The sequence below is a fragment of the Anolis sagrei genome, chromosome 1 (genome assembly GCF_037176765.1).
Source record: "Anolis sagrei isolate rAnoSag1 chromosome 1, rAnoSag1.mat, whole genome shotgun sequence".
NCBI lineage: Eukaryota > Metazoa > Chordata > Lepidosauria > Squamata > Dactyloidae > Anolis > Anolis sagrei.
In genome coordinates, this window is record NC_090021.1 from 159,873,625 (window position 1) to 159,889,841 (window position 16,217).

General features: G+C 41.3%; 1 protein-coding gene across 7 annotated transcripts in view; it reads left to right on the forward strand.

The window, feature by feature from the left end:
• Positions 1–1,359: 1,359 nt before the first annotated feature.
• HDAC4 (histone deacetylase 4) overlaps positions 1,360–16,217 on the forward strand; it is a 147,975-nt gene continuing 133,117 nt past the window's right edge. For 3 of the 7 annotated variants that reach the window (XM_067469765.1, XM_067469772.1, XM_060784058.2), the window contains exon 1: positions 1,360–1,529. The gene's annotated coding sequence lies outside the window, so the exon portion shown is untranslated. Of the gene's footprint in view, positions 1,530–1,683; positions 1,705–2,056; positions 2,205–16,217 lie in introns of those variants that run through there. The other 4 variants (XM_060784073.2, XM_067469783.1, XM_067469769.1 and 1 more) reach the window with 3 other exon arrangements.

Here is a 16,217-nt window from a genome sequence, read left to right on the forward strand (position 1 = left end):
TGCCATGTATTTGGCTTTTTAGATTTACAGGGATAGCTCAGGAAGTGCAAACAATGAAGTGATTCTATGGAACAAGTATATATGATCAGGTGAGAATAAGAGTAGAAGGGACAGAAGTCTAGAGAAGGTGGACAACTTGACCAGCTGGTGATTGAAGATGTGCTAGGTAGTTGACATCCTGCCTCACACACCCCGACCTCAGTCTAGTCTTACTGGAAGCCAGGTCAATTGTGAGCTCAGGAAACCTACTATTATCATGAATACTACAAGCAGAAAGAAGAGTAGTTTTCATCATGGTGCCCAGGATCTTTGGTGTGTCTGTCAGCATAGCTTACAAAAATAGCAGGTTCTGAAAGTACGGTATCACTTAGACAAATGGTGTTTGGCACGAGTGGCAGTTGGGCATGCTTCCAATACATGACCTAGTTGGCTGGTGAATTAGCCTGTTGAACCTAGAAGGCATAGAGCCGGGGTCCTCAAACTTTTTAAACAGAGGGCCAGGACACAGTCCCTCAAACTGTTGAAGGGCCGGATTATAATTTGAAAAACAACCCATGAATGAATTCCTATGTATTCCTGACTGTGAGAGCCGTTCAGCAGTGGAACTCTCTGCCCCGGAGTGTGGTGGAGGCTCCTTCTTTGGAAGCTTTTAAACAGAGGCTGGATGGCCATCTGTCAGGGGTGATTTGAATGCAATATTCCTGCTTCTTGGATATTTCAAGGTACACAACCTCGGCTTTGGATATGAAACATTCAATCCCCCTGAAGCTATGTAAACACGGTGTACAGAGAGGCATTTTCTGTGGCGACTTGGTTCCACCTCCATTTTTTTGGTCGTGTCAGGAGCGACTTGAGAAACTGCAAGTTGCTTCTGGTGTGAGAGAATTGGCCTTCTGCAAGACGTTGCCCAGGGGATGCCCGGATGATTTGATGTTTTTATCCTTGTGGGAGGCTTCTCTCATGTCCCCGCATGAAGAGCTGGAGCTGATAGAGGGAGCTCATCCGCCTCTCCCGGGAGACCTCCATGGTGGCTGCCTATGGCCTCCAGTTCTGTGTGTGAGAGAGGAAAGAGGGGAGGGCGACCCTCTTTGTTTGCTTGCCCCTTCTTGCCGGCGTGGGCTTTGAGATACATGGCAAGAGAGAGAGAGAGAGAGAGAGAGAGAGAGAAATCTGGCCGGAGACTCGCGAAGAGAGCCACGCCTCCCGCTTCCGAAATCAGCCGAAATCAACTCCACTTCCGGCGTCGGAGAAAGGAGGGGGAGAGCAAGGGAGGAGGGAAACGTTGCTATTAATAGCCCCGCTCTCTGATTGGCCCGCGGGAGCAAAATAGGGGGGAGGGAAAAAAAAAAGGAGGTTTGTACCACGTGACTTTCCATCTGAAAACTCCAAGATGGCGGGTCCCGTCACGGGCTGATTCCGTTGGCGGCGCGCGCACCGTTGTGCCAGCGCCGAGGGCTTGCCTGCCTGCTTGCTTTCCTCCCTTCCCCGCATTCTCTGCGGGTCTTGCCGTCTGAATGTCTCCGGCTGAGGTAAGTGCTTGGCCCGGAAAAAAAAACCCCGTTCTGAGGCCAGTTATTATTCTGCAGTCGTTATTCGCACTTCCCCTTTAAACAAAAAAGCGGGGGGAGAGATAGAGGGAAATTGTGTCCTCCGGCTTTTAAAGCAGCCTTAAAGGGTCCCTTTCTGTTTCGAAACGTGTGCCTGGTAAGACCCCAACCGCGGTGGGAGGGGATGCAAAGGAGGAAGAGCGCGCGGAGGGAGGGAGGGCAAGGAGGGGGAAGGGCAATAGAATGCCCAGGGCTGGAGTGTGTGGGGGTCGCGCGCGCGGGGAGGGGGGGTAGTAGGAAGGCGGCTGAGTGGCGCTTCGAAGCACCAATCAGGGCCCCGTTGGCCGCCTTGGCGGGTGCTTTTGAGCCCATGTTCTCGGATGCCCCGGCGTTGGGTGAAGAGGCGGGGTGAGGGTAGGGGCGGGCCTTGAGCCCTTGACTGACACCTGCTCCGACCTATCGGAGGGGAGCCGCCCTTTCGGCGGAGAGCGCCGCTGTATTTACCCCTTCGCTGGGAACCCATCCCTCCCTCCCTCCTTCCTTCCTTGCCTCGCGCGCTGGCTCCGTTTTATGAATGAGGCGGGTGGGTCCCGGAGCCGCGCCCGTCTCGCCTCCCAAGCAAGCCCCTCCCTCTTCCTCGCCTTCTGGGCCGAAGGGGTGAGTAGAGCGTGCGCTTCAGGGAAGGAGGGAGATGCGGTGGAGCCGAGGGCGAGGCTGGGCGGTGTCCCGGCTGCCAAGAGGAGGGAGGAGAGGAAAGGAGAGGAGAGGAAGGCCGCTCGCCTTTTCGCCTGCCTCAGGGCACGATTTCAGTCAGGCAGTCGGTCAGTCAGTCATCCTCCTGCGGTGTAATGGCTGGGATATTGACAGAGGAAGAAGAGCAGGCCGGGCCTTCTGAATGGAGCGCTTTGACTCCTGGGAAAATGGCCCTGGCAAAGAACAGCCTCGGTGCGGTCCTTTCCAGGCTGTGGTACCCGAAGCTTTTGTCTGGGCAGCTCTGCTGATAGATAAGCAGGAGCAGGCCCTCTCTCTCTTGTTTGAAGCAGGAGCGATCAGGCCTCTCCTAGGATTTAAGGCTCTTTGCTGAGTCCACCCCACAGGGTTGTAGGCAAAATGGAAAGAGGAAGCCAAACGGAACCTCCAGGAAAAAGGATGGGGAAACAACCGTCTGCCAATGTGCATGTCTCATGTGCTCTTTCTGTGGGCCCTTCCGCACAGGCATATAACTCAGTATATCAATCAATCAAATCATTGATTGATTGCAGGTGAAACGTCACGAGAAATGCCTCTAGAACATGGCCATATAGCCCGAAAAAACCCACAAGAACTGAATCAAATCATTTATTTCGGTCATTGACCAGCACAGGAAATAGAGTCACATTTTCATACAAACTTGGTATGTTTGGTACATTAAAAATATAAATATAACTACTAAAGCACAATATGGGTGAGGGAGCAGAAGGGGAAACAGGTTAAAAACATACAATGCCCAGATCCATCACCAAATTGCAGATTCAGGGAAGAAGATTACTGGACACACAGTTGACTTTGGGACTAGTCATTCCCTGGCAAATTTTTTATGCTGCTGCACAGAACTTTGCAACATTGTAGGTTGTAGCTGAATTAGTATCTGCAAGTAGCATGGAGGTATAAAATTGTCCTGAATGGCCTGGGTGCTTGTATATCAGAGGTAAGATAAGCCTGGCACGGATATCCCTGTAGAACGGGCTCCCTCAGTATATCATAGAACAGTCTTTCTCAACCTGGGGGTCGTGTCAGGAGGGACTTATTTATTTATCGTGTTATTAGCAACCATACCATTGTATTACATTTTTGACAGAACAAAACAAACAAACAGATTTTTAAAAAACACAGATTTTGCAAACTTGGTAGTTGATTAAATGTCCTTTGACCAGTATCTGGCCACTTGGAGTGCCTCTGGTGTTGCCGCAAGAAGGTCCTCCATTGTGTGTGTGGCAGGGCTCAGGGTGCATTGCAGCAGGTGGTCAGTGGTTTGTTCTTCTCCACACTCGCATGCCGTGGATTCCACTTTGTGGCCCCATTTCTTGAGGTTGGCTCTGCATCTCGTGGTGCCAGAGCGCAGTCTGTTCAGCGCCTTCCAAGTCGCCCAGTCTTCTGAGTGCCCAGGGGGGAGTCTCTCATCTGGTATCACCCATGAATTGAGGTGCTGGGTTTGGGCCTGCCACTTTTGGACTCTCGCTTGCTGGGGTGTTCCAGCAAGTGTCTCTGTAGATCTAGGAAAACTATGTCTTGATTTAAGTCGTTGACGTGCTGGCTGATACCCAAACAGGGGATGAGCTGGAGATGTTTCTGCCTTGGTCCTTTCACTATTGTCTGCTACTTCCCGGCGGATGTCAGGTGGTGCAATACCAGCTAAGCAGTGTAATTTCTCCAGTGGTGTGGGGCGCAGACACCCTGTGATAATGTTCAGGCAGTGCTTCTTGTAGGTCAGAGCACGGTCCAGAGTGACTCCCGGGTATTTGGGTGTGCTGCAATGCTCCAGTGGGATTCCTTCCCAGGTAATCCTCAGAGCACGGGATGCTTGTCTGTTCTTAAGGTGAAAGGCGCATGTCATGGGTCATCCAGTCCAACCCCCTGCCAAGAAGCAGGAATATTGCATTCAAAGCACCCCTGACAGATGACCATCCAGCCTCTGTTTAAAAACTTCCAAAGAAGGAGCCTCCACCACACTCTGGGGCAGAGAGTTCCACTACTGAACGGCTCTCACAGTCAGGAAGTTCTTCCTCATGTACAGATGGAATCTCCTCTCTTGTAGTTTGAAGCCATTGTTTCATGACCTAGTCTCCAGGGCAGCAGAATACAAGCTTGCTCCCTCCTCCCTGTGACTTCCTTTCACATCTTTATACATGTCTATCATATCTCCTCTCTTTGGAAGCTTTTAAACAGAGGCTGGATGGCCATCTGTCAGGGGTGATTTGAATGCAATATTCCTGCTTCTTGGCAGGGGGTTGGACTGGGCGGCCCATGAGGTCTCTTCCAACTCTTTGATTCTTTGATTCTATGATTCTACATACACATATATGTACACACCGTATTCACAAACATACTATATGTGTTTGTATGTGTGCCAGTTTAGATGGGAGTATTTCCTTCCCTTGACACATATGCACACATATGAATACAGTGTGAATACACTATTCACACATACCCCACATATGTGTATATGCATGAAGGGAAGGTAATAATCTAAACCGGCATGCCACTTCTGTTGTTAGCCACAGTAAGCACGTTTCCTAACCTATCTTGTGAAAAGGTGGTTATCTTTAACTGAACAAGCCTCTCATGTGAGTCTGTATTGCCAATTTTGTCATCTTTCCATTTCCTCACCTCATGTCACTAACATAGATGTGTTAATGATGCTTTGAATACAAAAAAGTCCCAGGTTAAAAGAAAAAAGTAATCACAGGAAGCCATGCTGGAAAGAATCCCGTTCAGTGAATTGGTGCAAACTGGAAAAGACAAGTAGTTGTCAGGTACAGGCCTGACTTCATAGAAGCCAGTTTCATACAGCTGTATGTACTTTCTTTGGACACTTCTGTACTTGCATTGCAAAACATGCATGTAGCCTAGCTACCTTTTATAGGCTATTGTTACAGCAGCTAGGCATATGCTGTGCTATTGTCTGCATCAAGCAGCTCTTGGGATATATAGCTATGAACTTTTATGCCTTTGTGTGAGTCCAAACTCTGTGCTGTCTTGAATCCTAAGTTACTTGAATGCAAGAATATCTTTTTTTGTCAGTATGGTTCTCAAGATTCCCATAATTCTTGATAGATCCTTTCTGGATTTTATTGTGGTGATGGAGTCACTGGCAGTAAATTCCTTCATTACTGGTTGCCTTGAAAATAAAATAAAGGAGTCATCTATTTTGTAGTTCGTACATGCTATTTTTGTCTTATTTCGTGATTGGTTAATACTGTTTTGCATCACTTTGTACAATCTGCTCTTTAATCAATTATAAGTAAATCCGGGAAGCTTTTGTCAGAAGAATTGTCTCACTTTTTAATTGTGGTCATTTTGCCCCCCCCCCCCTTCATTTTTGAGTATTTAATTTGATTTTCATTGCTTAATATTTTTCATTTTTAGTGAAGTACAGTGTTAAACACAACAAACATACAACAAGAAACAAAACAAGAAACGTAATGAAATGTTGACTGCAGGTGGACTTGACAAAGACTAGTAGAGAATAAGTCATATGATGTGTTTTTACTACGAATCTTAATATTGATGGTTTTGCTGGAAATGTTTGTTTATTACCAAATAGTTTTAGTTTGAGACAACTTGAAGATGACCTACAATAGCCTGCTTCAGGTGTATCACACAAAATTATTACTGCATAGTCGTGTGAGATGCTGACCTATCATAACTTTCAGCACACTTATAAAAAAACTGGAAAGTACAGTACAGGCAGTCCCCAAGTTACTGTATCCTTGTTCTTAAGTTGAATTTGTAAGTCAGAACAGGTACATTTTAAGTGTAACTTCAGTTATATATATATCCAAAGCTCATATGTGTATCATATGTGTGTGTGTGGGGGGGGGGGGAGAGGCAGGCAGTCAGGCTTTGGATAGCATAGGGAGGGTTTAATACCCCTATGGTGTCTGTGCCCCTGTTCAGAAGATTTCACTCCAGTTTCTGTCCCTGTGATAATTAGATTTTGAAAAATGTGGCTTGTTGTGGAAACAAGGACTGGTGATAAAGCTTTCGTGGAGACACCTTTTCCTTGTGATAACTCTTTCAAGAGTGAATTTCTCATCCTAGGAGTGGATTTCTCTCACTTTCTGTTGTCTCAGCTCTGTTATTGACTGTGAAGTGTTTGTAACTCAGGGACTGCCTGTACAAATGCAGGAAATACATAGGATCTGAATGATCTGGGAGAAATTTTTTTGCATCCTTTCCAAGTTCTATGTTTGCATATTTATGTTGATAAAGTAATCTTTTGATGCAACAATCCAGCAAGATTGAAAAGTAGCATGTTTTGTATGCTTTACCATGGCTTGTTTTCTCTGCACTTTCAGCTTGATAGGTCTCTCAGTCCCATGTCCACATGCCTGCTTTCTAGTGTGTCTCTCACCCTCAACTATTTGTTGCTGGAGCATCCATGATTTGTGAAGTATGTGGGCAGTCTGCCTTTATAGCTGACACCTATTCCAGATTTAGCTTCAGTTTTGGGAAGTGATGTTAAATTGCAAACAGCATTGAGATTCCAGAGCTGTGTTGGATGGTTGATTGCGGAGTAATGAATGCAAGTTACTAGCTTTTTTTCCTTTAAATTTCAAAGAAAACTGACATGGTGTAATATGGCGTAGCTGTTATTGTGCCATAAGCATTGATATACCAAATTAATGAAACTGTAATCTTGAATAATTGGAACGCAGCAATACCTGTGCTCCTATATTACACTGAGACCCTGGTGGGTTAAACTCTTGTGCCAGCAGGACTGAGGACTGACAGGTCGGAGGTTTGAATCCAGGCCGACTACAGATGAACTCCCTCTGTCAGCTCCAGCTCCCCATGCAGAGACATGAGAGAAGCCTCCTACAAAGATGGTAAAACATCTAAACATCTGGATGTCCCCTTGGCAAAATCCTTGTAGACGTCTAATTCTTTCACACCAGAAGTGACTTGTAGTTTTTCCTCCTGTCGCCATTAAAAAAAAAGCCAATTATCACAGGGATGGAAAGTGAGGTGAAGACTGGATCTACACTGCCCTATATCTCAGGATCTGATCTCGGATTATCTGTTTTGAAATGGAGTATATGAATCTACACTGCCGTATAATCCAGTTCAAAACAAATAATCTAGATTTTATATGACAGTGTAGAGGGGGCTGAAATCTACAGAACCTATCTTGTTTTTAACTCAGGGGCTGCTTGTATATGACAAATATTCTGTTTTGAGGTTTTCCTTCAGAAACTGGTTTTATTTACCTTTTCCTGCTGATATGAATTGTCTTTCTAAAGGCTGTGGCCCAAGCAGTTCTTACCATTTCCATGTTCATTATTGCTGCTCCCCCACAGTGCTATTCATGATTTTCTCTTCTAGAAAGGACCAAAATGTTGCAGACCCAAGTAGTTAGTGCTACACACATTATTTTTTCAATTGCAGTTGAAGAAAGCTTATCTTTCTCTTAGTTATTCAGCAGAATGAAGTAGTAGTTGGTGTAATGAGTGAACTGTGGGCTTCTTTGTTTCAATCGTTACCTTCCACTGGTCAGCGAAACTGTCTTTACTCTGTTCCTCCTAGATATCAAGTCTTTGTTACCATTGTTCCTGTTTCATAGATGTAAAATTTAGTCTTTTACAATATTTATAAAAATGTCCATGTATGTTGTATTTAGGTTATACAGGTTGGGTAGCCATTATGCAGAAATCAAAATTGTTCACATGGATGACTGAAGTAGTTACACTTTTGCTTTGTTTCATACACAAAATCCTTAACAATACGCTGTATAATATTATCTTCAGGCTATGTGTATAAGGTGTCTATGAAACATAAATGAGTCTTAGGTTTATATATGGTTTCCAGATCAAAGATATCTCATTAAAGATATGCAAATATCCCAAAATTTGCGAAAATCTGAGCTGTAAACCACTTCCCAAATATTTTGAGTAAGGGATACTCAACATATACTCATCCTGTACTAATATAATAATCCTTCTGAAAGGTGCATTGACTATCAACTTCTTATATTCCTAACATAAGCTCTATATAACTTGTACGTTTAGGCCACTGTGATTAAAATTCTTACCTAACAGATTTAGGCTTGATCTCTGAAATATCTCTCTAGTTCCCAATTTCCATAAAATCTCTAAAGGCTAGTTCGCCAGCCTTAGATTTGAAATTACTTTATATACTCATGAATAAGTATAGAAATTTCATTAAAAAATCAACCCCTAAACAGTAGGATGGGGTTGTCTTATCTATATAAATAAAAAAGTAATGTTCATTTGTGGTATTAACATAACTCAAAAACCACTGAACGAATTGACACCAAATTTGGACACACTACACCTATCAGGCCAACGAGTGACCATCACTCATAAAAACACTAAAAAACACAGCAGAAGAGACTTAAAAAGCAACCCCCCCAAAAAAACCACACAATGCAAAACCACATAAATATACGCATATATACACAAACATATACACACACCTATACACATATATACACACACAAAACATATATACATAGAGTGGGCCACAGCAATGCATGGCAGGAGGTGACTTGTGTGTGTGTGTGTATATATATATATCACTTGACATGTATTGGGCAGCAGTCTTATGTATTCACCTTGCACACCAGTGTATATGTTTACATTGTGACAAGTCATTCCACTTGGAAAAGGACATTGAGGGACCATTGCTAGAAAATACATGTGCATATGAATTGCCACATTAAACAATGTGTGCTGTGTCTGGAGGTGTATCTACAATCTTGCTGAATTGTTTAAGTGTTAGTTTTCTTTCTGCTTTAAATAGTCTAAATTGAATCACTATCTTGCAAAATTACTTCTGTTGCAAGTTTCACTAGCAAGTTCTTGTGGTCAGCTTTGCATGTTTTCTAAAACATGATGGTTATTATTTTAACAAAAATGATTTTGCAATATATATGGCACTTTGAAAAAAAAAACCTAGTTGTGTTTATATTTTGCTTTTCCCATGAACCTTGGTGTAGAATGCACAATTCTTTCCCCCCCACTTCTCATTTTATCTTCATAACCTTGTGAGGTAGGCCAGACTGAGATATAAATGGTCTGGATATTTGTGTTTCACAGTCAATATCTGGAAGTCATCACCCACTTTTCTTATAGCAGGGTGAGAGATGGTCTTCCATAAACAACCCAAATGTTTTTTGTAGATAATATGGGTTCTATCTGTTTATAATATGTGAGAAGCTTGAAACATTTTTCTCTGTGAAGTATGACAAATTAAGCCACCTTACTCTTAATACTTTATGATGCATTACAGGAAGGCATGTGATGGGATTGAGAATAATGGAAATCAGATTAATGTATCATATCTTCTAAAAATAAGAATCTGTTTTCATTAATAGTAGAAATGTAGGAATTAAAATACTTCACTGGGTTCTGCGCTTGAGTTTTTTAAACCTTGAGATAAATCTTTGCTTGAATGTATTTTCAAAATTGCATTCCAAATTTGTACTGTCACTTTGTCTAGAATTTGTCGAATTCTCTAAATTAATCTGGCACAGGGTAGATTTGCCTTTAAATCTGCAGTCTTGCAATGATAGCTCTAGGAGATTCTGGAGCTTATTAGCATCAGACATATTAAGCTCTCAGTCCCAATCTGGTATATTGGGGCCATATACCTATTCACTGTTCTCAGAAACATAATTTCATAAGGAAATTTCCTAAGGCATTTCCTCCCCACATTGAAGCTCTCAGAGGTAATGTCACTGCAGTGGCAATAGCCATTACACTAGTTTAGTATTAGTATTCATTTCTCTAATTTGCTTATGGGAAGCTAAGAAAGCCATCTACTGTATTCTTGCTGGCTTCTTTGATTTTGATCTTAGTTTGTGCTGAGTCTCCTAATAACGGGTGACGACGTAGGCAGGTCCTAGCCTGTAGAGTGCTGTGTCTCCCATTTCTTCTTGGAACATGAAGTCAAAGATTCATGGACAACATTGCTCAAATCAGCTCACTATTACTTTAGATACTTCAAGTCTTCATTTAACATCCAGTTGATGAGATTGAGTTGGGCATATCAGAGTCAGTAGCTGGAATCTTACTGGTACGTTATACTAGTGTAGTGTAGTGTACTTTTATCGAGATTGTTCAGTGCTGCTACAGAAGGAAATCAGATTCGTTGTGCTCATTGTCAAGAAAGCTTGCTTTCCCAGGGTACTTTTAGTCCCAAAGATGTCTCTTCCACTGGCCAGCATTGCAGAAGCAATCTGCTTGGTGCCAACAGCCTTATTTTCCCAACAACAGTTTGCAGTGCTGGCCCGCTGACCATTTTATTGGCATTGTAATACAGCAGAATCTTGGCCAATAATTGCCACTAGCCAAAGTCTGTACTTCCATTGAGGAAGAAAGCAAAATAGTATATAATTCAAAGCTTTTGTAGTCAATTCAGTAATTTTATAAGGTGAACCTTACCTGCATTAATTCACTTGAGACTACTGCATTTAAAGCATGTTTGTTCCAAGCTTCAAGCAAAAGGACTCCCAGAATAGCTTGTGTTAGTTAGTAAAAAAAGCAAACTTAGACAAGGGTTCTTAAAATAATTGTGGTAGTAGATAAACCAGTTAAAGTTAGTCTCTAAGAAAAGACAAGACGAGTGATGCTGATTCCTATGTCTTCTCTTGCTTTACAAGATACTAAGGAGCAACTTCCTGAGTTTGAACCAGTTGATAAAGTCTCTAACTTGCTGCAAGCAATGGTGCTCAAAAGGGTTATTGAGATCCTTTTCTATGGGTTGTTGTAGATTTTTCCGGGCTATATGGCCATGTTCTAGAGGCATTTTCTCCTGACGTTTCGCCTGCATCTATGGCAAGCATCCTCAGAGATATTGAGGTCTGTTGGAAGTAGGAAAATAGGTTTATATATCTGTGGAATGACCCGGGTGGGGCAAAAGACTCTTTGTCTGCTGGAGCTAGGTGTGACTGTTTCAACTGACCACCTTAATTAGCATTTGACACCTAGCTCCAGCAGACAAGAGTCCTTTGCCCACCCGGGTCATTCCACAGATATATAAACCCATTTGCCTTCTTCCAACAGACCTCAATACCTCTGAGGATGCTTGCCATAGATGCAGGCGAAACGTCAGGAGAAAATGCCTCTAGAACATGGCCATATAGCCCGGAAAAACCTACAACAATCCAGTGATTCCTTCGACAATACATCCTTTTCTATATTTCAGTGGCTTTCTAGTAGTTGGTACATCATATTTCCTGTATCTTGGAGCACGTGTGTATACCTTTAAGTCGCCTTTCATTCTAGGGCAACACCTTGAATTTCACAAGTGTTTGTTGCACAGGGAATACTCAGAGGTGATTTGTTTTTGTTTTCACCTGAAATATAGGCTACTTTAAACATGCTTGCCACTGCTCCCTTTTTTCCTTTACACTACAAGGCTGTAGGTGCCTACTCAGGAGTCAGCCTCTTTACATTCAATAGTTCTTGTTCCCAGATAGCCAGGTAAAGAATTGCACTCTATCCAGCTAGGTTTCTAGGGCACTAACTTGAGATTTATTAATGCTCTGGAACTTGGGCCTTGTTGTAGGGATCTCTTAACAAAACAAAGATAAAAACACAAATTCTGTTTTGGGGATTCCAGGATCAAAAATTGTTGTTGCTCTTGAACGTAATACTTGAAAAGGTGGGAAATTAAGGAAGCTCAGCTTTTTGTATACAGGCATTGAGCCATTGCGAGGCAGTAAAGTTATTGTACAATTCCACTGTAGCTATGGCAACATCCACTGTGCTTCATTTGGAAATCTAAAATGCCACCCAGGAAGAAGAGATTAAGTTCTTGCTGGGTTTTTTTTTGGTACAGCCAAAATTATAATGAAGTAACCTTCCAGAATGTCACAATCTTTGTAACACTTCGATTTCTTCAGCTATTTGCTGTATTTGCTGTCACCTATTCTGATTTATCAAGCCATAAGCATCTTATAATGCATTATAATGAATAGATGTGGCTAGACCTCCAGAGTTTAGGCTTTATTTTTGTTTGGGTTATTCTACTAGGATATTGATATTCATTGGTCAGAGGTATGTGCAAAATGTGAGGGAGAAGGAGGAAATTGACATATATTAAAATTAAGGAGGAAAAGGATGTCTGTGTACAGGGGGAAAAGGATGTCTGTGTACAGGCTCAACCCAGGAGTTATGTTTTCAATACCAAAACTGATTTTTTTTTTTTACTGGAAACATTTGCTAACTCTTTTGCATGTAGATCCTAGCTTTCGTGTCTACACTTTAGCGCACTGCATCCTTTCTTTAAAATGGCCAAAGAAGATGGTTAGAAACATGTCTATATTATTTAAATTGTTGAATGATATTATTAATAAAAGGATCTAAAAATCATTGGTATAATGAGAAATCTATTAGAAAATTACATGTACATGCTTCATAGCACTGACTAAGATTTGTTCAATGTAAAATGCATGCAATTGAAAGAAATATCAAGAATCAGTCTGGACACATGAAAACCTTAAGTGGTTAAGAAGAATACGCTATGGTACTTTATAGCGGATCTCGCCACTGAGGCACCTAAACTCTTCTCTGCTGGAGCTAGGTGTCAAATGCTAATTAAGGTGGTCAGTTGAAACATTCACACCTAGCTCCAGCAGACAAGAGTCCTTTGCCCCACCCGGGTCATCCACAGATATATAAACCTATTTTCCTACTTCCAACAGACCTCACTACCTCTGAGGATCTCGCCACTGAGGCACCTAAATCATGCACTATACCTAGATATTTGGATTAAGTGGGAGAAAAGTAAAAAAAAAAAGTGTCTTTTCGCTCAATTGACATAGGCAACCCCCATCTGAACAAATCTTGCCAAGAAATGCATGTGATAGATTTGCCTTAGGGTTGCTATAGGTCAGGGCAAGAAACAGCAACAATGCTCACAGTAAACGGTTAGCATATGAATTATCTTCTGGCATATAGACTTCTGTTCTGGCATGGTACCAGGTTTCTGAAGCTTTCTTTCTGATTATCTTAATTATTGGAATTACATGGCATTTACAGTATCAGGAATCATTTGTGTTGAGTTGCTCAAAACTTGCTATATGAAGTGTCATGTACAATAATGTTACATTAATAAATATATCCCATTTTACATATTTCCATAACTAATTGCTGAAGTGAGTGAAAGATCTGAATCTGCACACAGATTTGTCTGATTTCTTGACTTGCATTTTAACACTAAATGGCAGCAAATGAGCCTGCCTCTAGCTAACAATTTACACTGCTGAAATTGAGAAAAGCTTGACACTACTTGGCATAAACTACTGTAGTGTCCATTCAGCTTACCTACTCAAAACAAATTCCTGGGCTTAGCATTTGGAAGTTCAAAGTATCAGTCTTTTGCACCATCCTCACCTTAACAGACAGAATGTAGGGTTTCAGAAAAACAAAGTGCATCTCACAAGCTTAAAGTCTTCCCAGCCCTGTCTTATAATATACTTGTCACTGCAGCAGTTCTCACATACATATATGCACAGTTAAGATTAAAAACTATCAGTGGAGAAGGATTGAGGTGGCATTTACCTTTGTTATAAACTGTATATCTATTTGTTTTGTGCCAGTGTGTTTTGTGCACTCTGTAGTTTCAGAATAGCAAATATTACACATGGCTGTAATGGAAAAGTGAGAACTTAGTAGACTTAGGTTCCAATATAGTCTTCCAGTACCTAAATTGCAGTCTCAGAATAGTTTAGTGGGGGTTTTACAGAAAAATAATATGTTGTATATTCAGGTTTATACTACCAATAATGAATAACTGAACAGAGAAAAAATATCTTATGGAATCTTTATGTACTATGAAGATGTATGATTGTGGAGATGACTATCTGTGGGACTCTTTCTAATATGATTATGCTTATAAATTTGAATATAGGATTTGGACCAATGTATCTTTTCAGTGAATCTTTTTGTATCACAAACGTATTTCAGAACGTACCAATACAAACGTATTGGTACCAATACAAACGTATTGGTAACTTTTTCTTTATGAAGTTTCAATTGCTGACTTGAAAGTTTTCAAAAAGAACTTCAGAGGGTGTAACTATCCAGTGTGAAATTGCTGGATGAGAAAAGTTATAAAGGAAGTTGTATTGTGTGATTTTAGGTTTGAGCTGAGATATGAATTTCTTAATCTGTAATATGTATTGCCATATACTATACTCATATATAAGTCAGCAGCAAGCTACGGGGCCAAAATTATGGATTTTGATATGACTCATGAATAAGTTGAGGGCCGTTCCATGAAGAGGGGAAGCACCAATGTCAACTCAGGGGACCAGCTGCACCTGGCTGCCATTGCAATTTCCCCACCAAGGCATTCAGAAAGGCCAGAAGTGGTGCCATGACAGAGAGAACAGAGTGGAGTGGTGCTTCTTTTAAGTTTTCCCATTATGGACTAATTTCTTGCCTTTCATCACTTTACTAAGAGAAGGGAATGTTTCCTTTTCTGATAAGAACTAAGCTCCAGTATTCACATTAACTTTGGGATAAATCAGACCAGGTGTTTAGGACGATGAACAGCAAAAATGATTTTATTGATGGTTGTGGTTGTAGTGTTTCTGTTGTGAATTGTCACTGTATTTATTTCTTCCACATGATATCTGTTGGCTATAATACTGTATTGGTCCTGCTGTTCAGTTGTTTTCCCCTGTATTCTGGTTTTGAACATATATATATAAAACTTCATACCTTGCGTTAGGAAATGCTAGACATTATTGGCAATAACTCTAGTTCTTGCAGTTAATTGTGCAGCTAGCATGGCATGTGATGGGTGAAAGTATCAATGAGAACCATTAAAACATGAATTTGCTTTCAGTAAAGATTTACTAATAGACATTGGCAATTGTAAGTGTGCACAGTTTTCAAAAGTAAAGTGGAAGTTGCTCTCAGAGGACCTGGGATAAATAAATTACTAGGGATAGATGACAAACCAATATAGCTGCTTCAGTCTATAGAGAAAGAATATACTCTAGTTCTAACTAGGTTCTGTCAACAACCATGGAAATTAAAAGTATAATCACAGATTTAAAATCCTCAATATACATTCCAATTCCCAAGAAAAAGAACACCAAGGGTTGTAGTAACCACAGCATGATTGCATTACTTTTCCATGCAATCAAAGTCATGTTCAAAATTATGTAACCAAGATTTCTATTATATATGGAGTAAGAAGTACCAGTTAACCTTCAGAAAAGTAAGAGACATTAGGGATCATATTGCAAACATATGTTGGATAATGGAGCACACCAAAGAATTTCAAAGGAAAATGTGCATATGGTTTATTGATGATAGCTAACCCTTTGTATAGATCAGGCATGGGCAAACTTCGACTCTTTAGGTGTCTTGGACTTCAACTCCCAGAAATCCCAGCCACCTTATTGGGTCCATTGTTTTTATCTATTGCCATGCAATTAGATAATGAAAAACAACGGATCCTGTTAAATAAATAAGTGTGCTACAACATTTGATTGTCTTGATGCATAAGCTGTGTTCAGGAGAAGAGGCTAATTTTAAGACAGAAGAAACCAAACTGTTTTCTGTTGGCAAGGTGGTTTGGTAATTTTGAATTTTTTCACTCTTGTTTTACTTGATTGTCTTATTGACACATAGTTGAAAGACTGTTTCAATTGTATGTTGAACAGATCTTATGTAAAGCAAGATTAGATTTGAAGGAAGGAGGTGTGAAAATTGGACGAAGGAATGCCAATAGTTTAAGCTATGTAGATGGTACCATATTGTCAGGAATCGGTTTCCAGGCCTTCGGTTTTGGCGCTGAAAACCAGGGTCCTGACGTAGGACGCTGATAAGGACATTGCAGCTGGTGACCTCGGGGGGAAGCAGTTGGCCTTTGGCGGGAGAGTTGCGTGGGATTTCCCACTTGGCAGGAAGAGTGTTTTCAAATGTGGGG